The following is a 10966-nucleotide window of genomic DNA, read 5'->3' on the forward strand; positions in this document are numbered from 1 at the left end:
GCTTCGTCGTGCGTATACGGGATTTCGGCCATTTTTTGAAGAAAGTGCACATGCATACTTAGATTGTCGACGTTCGAAGAATTTCGCACACGGTGTCCATTTTGGGCTCATAAGTACTTTTTAGAAATGTAGCGAACATTTTGGATTGAACTCACGGCTTCGTCGTGACGTATGAGGGATTTCGGACCTTTTTCGAAGAACGAGCACTTGAATATTTGGATTGTCGGCGTTCGAAGAATTGAGCGTAACTTTCACACACGGTGTCCGTTTTGAGCCCATAAGTACTTTTCGAAAATGTAACGATCATTTTAGATTGAACTCATGGCTTCGTCGTGACGTATGTGGGATTTCGGCCGTTTTTCGAAGAACAAGCACTTTCATATATGGAACGCTTGGATTGTCGGCGTTCGAAGAATTGAGCGTAACTTTTGCACACTATGTCTGTTTTGGGCCCAAAAAGCACTTTTCGAAAATGTAAGGACCGTTTTGGATTGAACTCACGGCTTCGTCGTGACGTACGAGGGATTTCAACCATTTTTCGAAGAAAGAGCACGTGCATATTTGGATTGTCAGCGTTCGAAGAATTTTGCACACGGTGTTCGTTTTGGGCCCATAAGTAATTTTCAAAAATGTAGCGACCGTTTTGGATTGAACTCACCGCTTCACTGTAACGTATGAGGGATTTCAGCAGTTAGTGGAAAAACGAGCACTTGCATATTTGGATTGTCGGCGTTCGAAGAATTGAGCATAACTTTTGCACACCGTGTCCGTTTTGGGCCATAAGTACTTTTCGGAAATGTAGCGACTGTTTTTGGTTGAACTCTCTGCTTCGTCATAACGTATGAGAGATTTCGACCGTTTTTGGAAGAATGAGCACTTGCATAGTTGGAACGCTTGGATTGTCCGCGTTCGCAGAATTGAGTGTAACTTTTGCACACGGTGTCCGTTTTGAAATGTAGCGACCGTTTTAGATTGAACACATGACTTCGTCGTGACGTATGAAGGATTTTGGCTATTTTTTGAAGAACGGGCACTTGTATATTTAGAACGCTTGGATTTTCGGTGTTCGAAGAATTGAGTGTAACTCTTGCACACAGTGTCTGTTTTAGGCCCATAAGTACTTTTCAAAAATGTGGTGACCATTTTGGATTGAACTCACTGCTTCGCCTGATGTGTGAGGGATTTTGGCCGTTTGTGAAAAAATGAGCACTTGCATATTTAGATTGTCGGCGTTCGAAGAATTGAGCGTAACCTTTGTACACGGGTGTCCGTTTTGGGCCCATAAGTACTTTTCGGAAATGTGGTGAATGTTTTGGATTGAACTCACCGCTTTGTCGTGACATATGAGGGATTTTGGCCGTTTGTCAAAGAACGAGCACTTGCATATTTGGAATGCTTGGATTGTCGGCGTTCGAAGAATTGACCGTAACTTTTGCATACGGTGTTTGTTTTGGGCCCATAAGTATTTTTCGAAAATGTAGCGACCGTTATGGACTGAATTCACGGCTTCGTCGTGACCTTTGAGGGATTTCATCCATTTTTTGAAGAACGAGCACTTGCATATTTGGAATGCTTAGATTGTCGGCGTTCGAATAATTGAGCGTAACTTTTGCAAATAGTGCCTATTTTGGGCCCATAAAGTACTTTTTGAAAATGTAGCGACCGATTTGGATTGAACTCATGGCATCGTCATGTCGTATGAGGGATTTCGGCCATTTTTCGAAGCAAGAGCACTTGCATATTTGGATTGTCGGCGTTCGAAGGATTTAGCACACGGTGTCCATTTTGGGCCCATAAGTACTTTTCGGAAATGTAGTGACCGTTTTGGATTGAACTCACGGCTTCGTCATGAAGAAAGAGGGACTTCGACCATTTTTGGAAGAATGAGCACTTGCATATTTGGATTGTCGGTGTTCGAAGAATTGAGCGTAACTTTTGCACATGGTGTCCGTTTTGGGCCCATAAGTACTTTTCGAAAATGTAGCGACCGTTTTGGATTGAACTCACCATTTTGTCGTGATGTATTAGGGATTTTGGTCATTTTTCGAAGAAAGAGGACTTGCATATTTGGAACGCTTGGATTGTCGGCGTTCGAAGAATTGAGCGTAACTTCTGCACAAGGTGTCCGTTTTGGGCCCATAAGTACTTTTTGAAAATGTGGTGAATGTTTTGGATTGAACTCACCGCTTCATCGTGACGTATGAGGGATTTCGACCATTTTTCATAGAACGAGTACTTGCATATTTGGAATGCTTGGATTGTCGGCGTTCGAAGAATTGAACGTAACTTTTGCACACCGTGTCCGTTTTGGGTCCATAAGTACTTTTTGAAAATGTGGCGACCGTTTTGGATTGAACTCACCACTTCATCATGACTTATGAGGGATTTCAGCCATTTTTCGAAGAACGAGCACTTACATATTTGGAATGCTTGGATTGTCGGAGTTCGAAGAATTGAGCGTAACTTTTGCACACGGTATCCGTTTTGGGCCCATATGTACTTTTCGAATATGTAGCGACCGTTTTGGATTGAACTCACTGCTTCGCCGTGATGTATGAGGGATTTTGGCCATTTGTGAAAAAATGAGCACTTACAGGATTGTCGGCGTTCGAAGAATTAAGCGTAACTTTTGCACACGGTGTCCATTTTAGGCCCGTAAGTACTGTTCACGAAATAATTCTTTCGATTTAAAACTACCGGAAGTGTACGAATCGTAACAACTAATAAGTGGATTTTTAAAAGTCCGAATATCGTCCCATAGAGATTGAGTAGTTCAATTCTATATAATCTAGCCTTAACCGAATCTAATTGAGTGAAAATATGGTCCAAATGCAAAAAGCCCAAATTTCAATTAAAACCCCTAATTTCTCAATTAGAAACCCTAATCTCGAAATTTCTCTAATTAAAAGACTCAAAAACTCAAGTAAATGAAATTATGCAAATTCAAAAGCTAATTTATGGAAATGAATCAAAATAAAGTCACTAGGATCACGAATCCCCAATTGAAGCTATAAAAACCCTAATTTCATAAAATCAATGACCTGATGGAAATTTACCAATTCAATGTTCCTAAATCTATCCAACATATTCTCTCGATATATATTAGACCTATTCTTTCACATCACCAGCCTATATCTCTATGGATGATGCAAATATACAAGAATGCATGTGGTTTTGTGAACAATTAGAGAATTGCATAAAGCATAGTGGTATATCTCTATACCCTATCGGGCCCTATGTTGATTTACACCTTATCGAACCTATTCCACTTCTCTCGAATGTAAGAAATAAGTCATCAACACTCACACAATCATTGGCCGCTAATTGCGGAAGAAAATCAATGCATATAAACCAATCAAATTTTCCAAACGAGTCTTTACATTAAATTCATGAAATATGGAATTAAAATAACAAACAATGGTTCATCGATCACCTAGTGAATTGAAAACCTAGCCTAGAATATTCATAATTACAGAATAAAAAATGAAATTAATAAATTGAAAGAATAGCACCCGTATGAAAATTTCTTGAAATCTTGAATAAAGCTTTGAAAACCCGCTTGAATTCTTGTGGAATCGGCTTCAAGATCGTGTTTCTTGCCTCCAAATTTTGTAATTTTCTTCTCCCTGGATGTTCTACCCTATTTCTGATGAATTTTGGCTTTTATATCATGTCCTCACGGAGCCCCGAAAGAGTTTCAATTAAAAACGCAAGTTTAGAATTTTTTTTTGGTCTTTATAGCCATGCGGCCGCATGGTGTTAAACCATGCGACCACATGGTTCAAGTGAACTGCCTCAATGAAATCCCTAAAACCTTATGTGTGGCCACATGGCACAGTTCTGTGTGGCCGCTTGGTTGTAACTTTCAACCTTGCTATTTTGGTCCCTGAGCTTCGTTTTCTCTTTTCTTGATCTCTTTTCTTTCTTTCCTTTGTTCCATCATCAAATATTGACTCCTAATTGTAGTTTGGGTCAATCAATTCCTTGATCACTTGCTCGGCTCATCTTTTGATTATTTGTAATTTAGTCCTTCATCTTTCACTTTTCTTCAATTCAGTCCAATATTACTTCTTTCTTCCTCCGATCGTCTTGTATCATCCTCAATCTCATACTTAGCATATTTTCATTCTCGCTCTGCACTTTAGCTCAACTTTCCAATATTTGCACCCATGATCCCCGAATTATCGCTTTGTTAAGTTTTGGTCCATTTTCGGCTCTTTTCTTCTGAATTCCATCTTTTCCATAGAAACACCTGCATTGCATGAATTTAACAAGATTAAATCAAAATTCAACTACTTTGTCCATGTTTAAGTCATGTTTGTGAGGTAAATAAGTGTGTAAAAACACACTTATCAAGTACTTTCAAAAATGTGGTGAACGTTTTGAAATGAACTCACCGCTTCGTCGTGACATATGAGGGATTTTGGCCATTTTTTGAAGAACAAGCACTTGCATATTTGGAATGCTTGGATTGTCAGCGTTCGAAGAATTGAGCGTAACTTTTGCACACGGTGTCCGTTTTGGGCCCTAAGTACTTTTCGAAAATGTAGCGACCGTTTTGGATTGAACCCACGGCTTCATCGTGACGTACGAAGGATTTTGTCTATTTTTTAAAGAACTAGCACTTGTATATTTGGAACGCTTGGATTGTCGGCGTTCGAAGGATTGAGCGTAACTTTTGCACACGGCGTCCGTTTTTGGCCCATAAGTACTTTTCCAAAATATAGCGACCATTTTGGATCGAACTCACGGTGTCGTCATGACGTATGAGGGATTTTGGCTATTTTTCAAAGAACGAGCACTTGTATATTTGGAATGCCTGGATTGTCGGCGTCTGAAGAATTGAGAGTAACTTTTGCACACGGTGTCCGTTTGGGCCCATAAGTACTTTTCAGAAATGTAGCGACCGTTTTGGATTGAACTCACTGCTTCGCTGTGATGTATGAGGGATTTTGGCTGTTTGTGAAAAAATGAGCACTTGCATATTTGGATTGTCGGCATTCGAAGAATTGAGCGTAACTTCTGCACAAGGTGTCCAGTTTTGGCCCATAAGTACCTTTCAGAAATGTGGTGAACGTTTTGGATTGAACTCATCGCTTCGTCGTGACGTATGAGGGATTTCGGCCATTTTTCGAAGAACGAGCACTTCCATATTTGGAATGCTTGGATTGTCAGCGTTCGAAGAATTGAGCGTAACTTTTGCACACCGTGTCCGTTTTAGGCCCATAAGTACTTTTCGAAAATGTAGGGACCATTTTGGATTGAACTCATGGCTTCGTCATGACGTACGAAGGATTTGGCCATTTTTCGAAGAACGAGCACTTGTATATTTGGAACACTTGGATTGTCGGGGTTCGAAGAATTGAGAGTAACTTTTGCACACGGTGTCCGTTTTGGACCCATAAGTACTTTTCAGAAATGTAGCGACCGTTTTGGATTGAACTCACTGCTTCACTGTGATGTATGAGGGATTTCGGCCATTTGTGAAAAAATGAACACTTGCATATTTGGATTGTCGGCGTTCGAAGAATTGAGCGTAACTTCTGCACAAGGTGTCCATTTTTGGCTCATAAGTACCTTTCAGAAATGTGGTGAACGTTTTGGATTGAACTCACTGCTTCGTCGTGACGTATGAGGGATTTCGGCCATTTTTCGAAGAATGAACACTTCTATATTTGGAATGCTTGGATTGTCAGCGTTTGAAGAATTGAGCGTAACTTTTACACACCGTGTCCGTTTTAGGCCCATAAGTACTTTTCAAAAATGTAGGGACCATTTTGGATTGAACTCACGGCTTCGTCGTGACGTACGAAGGATTTGGCCATTTTTCGAAGAACGAGCACTTGTATATTTGGAACACTTGGATTGTCGGGGTTCGAAGAATTGAGCGTAACTTTTGCACACGGTGTCCGTTTTGGGCCCATAAGTACTTTTCAGAAATGTAGCGGCCGTTTTGGATTGAACTCACTGCTTCACTGTGATGCATGAGGGATTTTGGCCATTTGTGAAAAAATGAGCACTTGCATATTTGGATTGTCGGCGTTCGAAGAATTGAACGTAACTTTTGCGCACTGTGTCCGTTTCGAGCCCATAAGTGCTTTTCGAAAATGTGGTGAACGTTTTGGATTGAACTCATCGCTTCGTCGTGACGTATGAGGGATTTTGGCAATTTTTCGAAGAACGAGCACTTGCATATTTGGAATGCTTGGATTTTCGACGTTCAAAGAATTGAACGTAACTTTTGCATACGGTGTCCGTTTTTGGCCCATAAATACTTTTCGAAAATGTAGCGACCGTTATGGACTAAATTCACGGCTTTGTCATGATGTATGAGGGATTTCTTCCATTTTTCGAAGAATGAGCACTTACATATTTGGAACGGTCGGATTGTCAATGTTTGAAGAATTGAGCGTAACTTTTGCAAACAGTGCCCGTTTTGGGCCCATAAAGTACTTTTCGAAAATGTAGCGATCGATTTGGATTGAACTCACGGCTTCGTCATGTCGTATGAGGGATTTCGGCCATTTTTCGAAGAAAGAGCACTTCATATTTGGATTATCTGCGTTCGAAGGATTTAGCACACGGTGTTCATTTTTGGCCCATAAGTACTTTTCAGAAATGTAGTGATCGTTTTGGATTGAACCCACGGCTTCGTCGTGATGTGTGAGGGATTTTGACCATTTTTCGCAGAACGAGCACTTGCATATTTAGGTTGTCGGCGTTCGAAGAATTGAGCGTAACTTTTGCACACGGTGTCCGTTTTGGGCCCATAAGCACTTTTCAAAAATGTAGCGACCGTTTTGGATTTAACTCACCGCTTCGTCGTGATGTATTAGGCATTTTGGCTATTTTTCGAAGAACGAGCACTTGCATATTTGGAACGCTTGGATTGTCGGCATTCGAAGAATTGAGCATAACTTTTGCACACGGTGTCCATTTTGGGCCCAAAAGTACTTTTCGAAAATGTAGCGACCGTTTTAGATTGAACTCATGGCTTCATCGTGACGTATGAGGGATTTTGGCTATTTTTCAAAGAACAAGCACTTGCATAGTTGGAACACCTAGATTGTCGGCGTTCGAAGAATTGAGCGTAACTTTTGCACAAGATGTCCGTTTTGGGCCCATAAGTACTTTTCAGAAATGTAACGACCGTTTTGGATTGAACTCACCGTTTCATCGTTATGTATTAGGGATTTTGGCCATTTTTCGAAGAACGAGCACTTGCATATTTGGAATGCTTGGATTGTCGGCGTTCAAAGAATTGAGCGTAACTTTTGCACACGGTGTCTGTTTTGGGCCCAAAAGTACTTTTTGAAAATGTAGCGATCGTTTTGGGTCGAACTCATGGCTTCATCGTGATGTATGAGGGATTTTGGCTATTTCTTGAAGAACAAGCACTTGCATAGTTGGAACGCCTAGATTGTCGGCGTTCGAAGAATTGAGCGTAACTTTTGATGACGATGTCCGTTTTGGGCCCATAAGTACTTTTCGGAAATGTAGCGATTGTTTTGGATTGAACTCATGGCTTCGTCATGACATACGAACGATTTTGGCTATTTTTCAAAGAACGAGCACTTGTATATTTGGAACGCTTGGATTATCGGAGTTCGAAGAATTGAGAGTAACTTTTACACACGGTGTCCGTTTTGGGCCCATAAGTACTTTTCAGAAATGTAGCGACCGTTTTGGATTGAACTCACTGCTTCGCCGTGATGTATTAGGGATTTCGGCCGTTTGAGAAATAATGAGCACTTGCATATTTGGATTGTCGGTGTTTGAAGAATTGAGCGTAACTTTTGCACACAGTGTCCGTTTTGGCCTGATAAGCACTTTTCGGAAATTTGGTGAACATTTTGGATTGAACTCACCGCTTCGTCGTGATGTATGTGGGATTTCGGACATTTTTCGAAGAACGAGCACTTGCATATTTTGAACCCTTGGATTGTCGGCGTTCGAAGAATTGAGCGTAACTTTTGCACACGGTGTCCGTTTTGGGCCCATAAGTACTTTTTGGAAATGTAGTGACTATTTTGGATTGAACTCACGGCTTTGTCGAGACATATGAAGGATTTTGGCCATTTTTCGAAGAACGCGTACTTGTATATTTGGAATGCTTGGATTGTCGATGTTTATAGAATTGAGCGTAACTTTTGTACACGGTGTCCATTTTGGGCCCATATGTACTTTTCAAAAATGTAGCGATCGTTTTGGATTGAGATCACTGCTTCGCCGCGTTGTATGAGGGATTTCGGCCGTTTGTGAAAATTTGAGCACTTGCATATTTGGATTGTCGACGTTTGAAGAATTGAGCGTAACTTTTGCACACGGTGTCCATTTTGGGCCCATAAGTACTTTTCAGAAATGTGGTGACCGTTATGGATTGAACTCACCGCGTCTTCATGACGTATAAGAGATTTCGGGCCTTTTTTATCGAAGAACGAGCACTTGTATAGTTGGATTGTCGGCGTTCGAAGAATTCAGCATAACTTTTGCACACGGTGTCCATTTTGGGCCAATAAGTACTTTTCAGAAATGCTGTGACCATTATGGATTGAACTCACCGCTTCTTCGTGACATATAAGAGATTTTGGGCTTTTGTTTTACGAAGAACGAGCACTTGTATAGTTGAATTGTCGGCGTTCGAAGAATTCAGCATAACTTTTGCACACGGTGTCCATTTTGGGCCAATAAGTACTTTTCAGAAATGCTGTGACCATTATGGATTGAACTCACCGCTTCTTCGTGACATATAAGAGATTTTGGGCTTTTGTTTTACGAAGAACGAGCACTTGTATAGTTGAATTGTCGGCGTTCGAAGAATTCAGCATAACTTTTGCACACGGTGTCCATTTTGGGCCAATAAGTACTTTTCAGAAATGCTGTGACCATTATGGATTGAACTCACCGCTTCTTCGTGACATATAAGAGATTTTGGGCTTTTGTTTTACGAAGAATGAGCACTTGTATAGTTGGATTGTCGGCATTCGAAGAATTCAGCATAACTTTTGCACACGGTGTCCGTTTTGGGCCCATAAGTACTTTTCGGAAATGTAGCGACAGTTTTGGATTGAACTCACAGCTTTACCGTGACGTAAGAGGGATTTTGGGCACTTTTTTCGAAGAACAAGCACTTGCATATTTGGATTGTCGGCGTTCGAAGAATTGAGCGTAACTTTTGCACACGGTTTCCATTTTGGGCCCATAAGTACTTTTCGAAAATGTAGTGATCGTTTTGGATTGAACTTACGACATCATCATGACATAAGAGGGATTTAGGCCATTTGTTTCTTGAAGAACGAGCACTTGCATATTTGGATTGTCGACGTTCGAAGAATTGAGCGTAGCTTTTGGACACGATTTTAGTTTCGGGCCCATAAGTACTTTTGGGAAATGCAGTGACCATTTTGGATTGAGCTCACGACATCATCATGACGTAAGAGGGATTTCGACCGTTTGTTTTTCGAAGAACGAGCACTTGCATATTTAGATTGTCGGCATTCGAAAAATTGACCGTAACTTTTGCACACGGTGCCCATTTTGGGCCCATAAGTACTTTTCAAAAATGTAGCGACCGTTTTGGATTGAACTCACCGCTTTCCCGAGATGTATGAGGAATTTTGGATGTTTGTTTTTCAAAGAACGAGCACTTGTATATTTCCATTGTCGGCGTTCGAAGAATTGAGCGTAACTTTTGCACACGGTTTCCGTTTTGGGCCCATAGGTACTTTTCAAAAATGTAGTGACCGTTTTGGATTGAACTCACGGCATTGTTGTGACGTAAGAGGGATTTCGGCCATTTGTTGTTTGAAGAACGAGCACTTGCATATTTGGATTGTTGGCATTTGAAGAATTGAGCGTAACTTTTGCACACGATTTTTGTTTTGGGCCCATAAGTACCTTTCGAAAATGTAGCGACAGTTTTGGTTTGAACTCACGACATCGTCGTGACGTAAGAGGGATTTTGATCGTTTGTTTTTCGAAGAACTGCTCTTGCATAGTTGGATTGTCGACGTTGGAAGAATTGACCGTAACTTTTGCATACGGTGTCAGTTCTGGGCCCATACGTACTTTTCGAAAATGTAGCGACCATTTTGGATTGAACTCATGGCACCGTCGTGACGTAAGAGGGATTTCAGCCATTTTTTTTTGAAGAACGAGCATTTGCATATTTGGATTGTGGGCATTCGAATAATTAAGCGTAACTTTTGCACACGGTGTTCGTTTTGGGCCCATAAGTACTTTTCGAAATTGTAGCGACTGTTTTGGATTGAACTCACAGCTTTACCGTGACGTATGAGGGATTTTGGGCATTATTTTTCGAAGAACGAGCACTTGCATATTTGGATTGTCGACGATCGAAGAATTGAGCGTAACTTTTGCACACGATTTTTGTTTTGGGCCCATAAGTACTTTTCGGAAATGTAGCGATCCTTTTGGATAGAACTCACCGCTTTGCCGTGATGTATGAGGGATTTTGGGTGTTTGTTTTTTGAAGAACGAGCACTTGCATATTTGGATTGTCGGCGTTCGAAGAATTGAGAGTAACTTTTGCACACGGTGTCCGTTTTGGGCCCATAAGTACTTTTCAGAAATGTAACGACCGTTTTGGATTGAACTCACCACTTTGCCGTGACGTATGAGGGATTTCTGCTGTTTGTTTTTTGAAGAACGAGCTCTTGCATAGCTGGATTGTCAGCGTTCGAAAAATTGACCGTAACCTTTGCACACGGTGTCCGTTTTGGGACCATAAGTACTTTTCGAAAATGTAGTGACCATTTTGGATTGAACTCACCGCTTTGCCGTGACGTATGAGGGATTTCAGGTGTTTTTTTTAGAAGAACGAGCTCTTGCATAGTTGGATTGTCAGCATTCGAAGAATTGAGCGCAACTTTTGCACACGGTGTCCGTTCTGGGCCCATAAGTACTTTTCGAAAATGTAGCGACCGTTTTGGAATGAACTCACGGC

This window comes from Olea europaea, unplaced genomic scaffold (genome assembly GCF_002742605.1).
Source record: "Olea europaea var. sylvestris unplaced genomic scaffold, O_europaea_v1 scaffold115, whole genome shotgun sequence".
Classification (NCBI taxonomy): domain Eukaryota; kingdom Viridiplantae; phylum Streptophyta; class Magnoliopsida; order Lamiales; family Oleaceae; genus Olea; species Olea europaea.